This window comes from Hetaerina americana, unplaced genomic scaffold, assembly GCF_022747635.1.
Source record: "Hetaerina americana unplaced genomic scaffold, ioHetAmer1.1.p SCAF_16, whole genome shotgun sequence".
Lineage (NCBI taxonomy): Eukaryota > Metazoa > Arthropoda > Insecta > Odonata > Calopterygidae > Hetaerina > Hetaerina americana.
In genome coordinates this window covers 1,814,448-1,816,617 of record NW_027286719.1, presented here as the reverse complement: position 1 = coordinate 1,816,617, position 2,170 = coordinate 1,814,448, and positions in this window count along the sequence as shown.

The following is a 2,170-nucleotide window of genomic DNA, read 5'->3' as shown; positions in this document are numbered from 1 at the left end:
GTAAAGATATCATTGTGAGTCATTATTAAAGTACTGATATTTAAAATCAAAATGTTGAATTCATTATACTGGCAGTTGTCTGACCTTATTCCTGACATCAAACCTTTTTTACTATTGACCAGCTTTTAGGCTTCCAGCTAATGTTATTTTCAGGTGAACCTACGAGGAAGGAAAATGATATTAGATATATTTGAAGTGTCAATATATTCGTATTCATTTTTGTTACCATTTGTCTGGATAAAGTCACTCTGTATATTGCCTTAAGTTAAGAATGGATCTGTAAAAGTGGCAACATTAACCAATATTAATTTTCTATCCTTGAAAATAATTTTGAGACATGAAAGAGCTTCCTTCAGGAAATGAGGGCATTGGTATAAAGGATACTTGCAATGTGTCTATTGTGGATCACAAAAGGTAGTCAAAGCAATCCACACTGTGCCTTGTGAGTCACTACATTTGTATTTGTCAGGATATCTCAAACAGAAACAAGTCGTTGCAGGGTAAATTGCCTTTTTAGCATAACTTTTGGCTTTTGACAATTTTTTTCATGTGGCATTTATGAATGTTAATGCAATGAGAAATGTTGGTTGAGGTATGTTGAAATGAAACCCCCAAAATCGTAGAAATGGCAGAGGGCCAGAGGGTAGTGGTGAAGAGGAGGGAGGGTAGGTTGAACTACCACTCCCCTTAGAGAAAGCTACTACTCAATGTCCATGCCCATGGGTGGTTTGCTGGAATCTGAGGTGAGGAGTTGCCCATAAGGGGCACTCTTAACGGTACTAGTCAGAAGTCAGGGGTATCGAATACTGGGCTTATATATATTATTTTATATATTGAATTAATTATATATTATATTTATATATCAAACTGGGTTTCTCATGAATATGAACCAATTAAATTCCTCCTTCATGATGGACACAGAAAGTGAAAGTTGAAATTCACCCAAAATTTCCTCAATTCCCAGAGTGTTATTTTCCCAAGTTTTCCATAGGAGTGATAAGCTGGTATCCTGCAGTACAGCCTTCCTTTTTTCTAGGTGTTATTAAATTAACTTCAGGTTAATTCAAACAATCTGTATTTTTTCTCATATTTGCATTTACTCAATTCACCTTCTGCTCCCTGTACTCTTGTATCATCTTCTCAGTTGGAAGTAGGCCAAAACTCCTTTCAGCCCCCTTGTTTTCATGTTCTAAAGCATAATTCATGATTTCAACTGTAAATACAATCATTTGTGACAATCATCTCTCTTAGGATCACTTGAGGTTATTATTAATTTAACTTTTTTGCAATGCTTAGTTTTTGTTATTATTTTGATATTATCAAAATTTGTATTAGAAGCAACAATTTTCTGTGCCTTTATGACACTCTCATGCCACTTAAGGTTGCATGCCTGTGGACTCAGTTTTACAGGAGAGATACAATGTATATACATGAACAATCAGGCCTTAGTCCCCTTCAAAGTACTCCCCTTGGGACTTCATATACTAATCCCAGCATCTCTTTCACTTTTCAAAACAATCAGCAAATTCCTTTTTCAGAATAGTTATCAGCTGCCTAATCACTTCCTCTTTTATCTTGTCAATGTCAAGAGTTTTATGCTGCAGTTCAGAGGACTCTCTCCAAGCCAGAAACGATGACCCAGGTTTTCTAAAAAAGGTCATAACTGGAGATGAGTCATGAGCTTTTGACCCTGAAACAAAAACTCAGTCTTCTAAACAGTAGGTTGACGAGATAAAGAAGAATTTGATGGCTGACGACCATTCTGGAAAAGTATTTTGCTTATTGTTTTGAAAAGTGGAATAGATACCGTCATAAATGTATGAGGTCCCAGGGGGAGTACTTCTAAGGGGAATAAGGCCTTATTGTCCTAGATAGGCTATTTTTCTCAAAATATCGCATGGCTGGTTACCTTCTGAACAGACCTTGTATTTGATGTACTTTTCTTCAGTCCGTCCTATCTTATGACAGCTTTAAGAGTTTAATGCATTCATTTAATAGTATATTATGTAACTGGAACATTTTTCTTCAATTGCAGTTCATTATTACAAATTTCTCAAGTGACAGACAGCCATAAATTACCATTTCCAGTATACAAATTTGCATAGGTAAGAATCCATTGAGAGACATGACTTTTTCCGCTACCTTGGTAAACAGAAGGTTAAGTGATTTG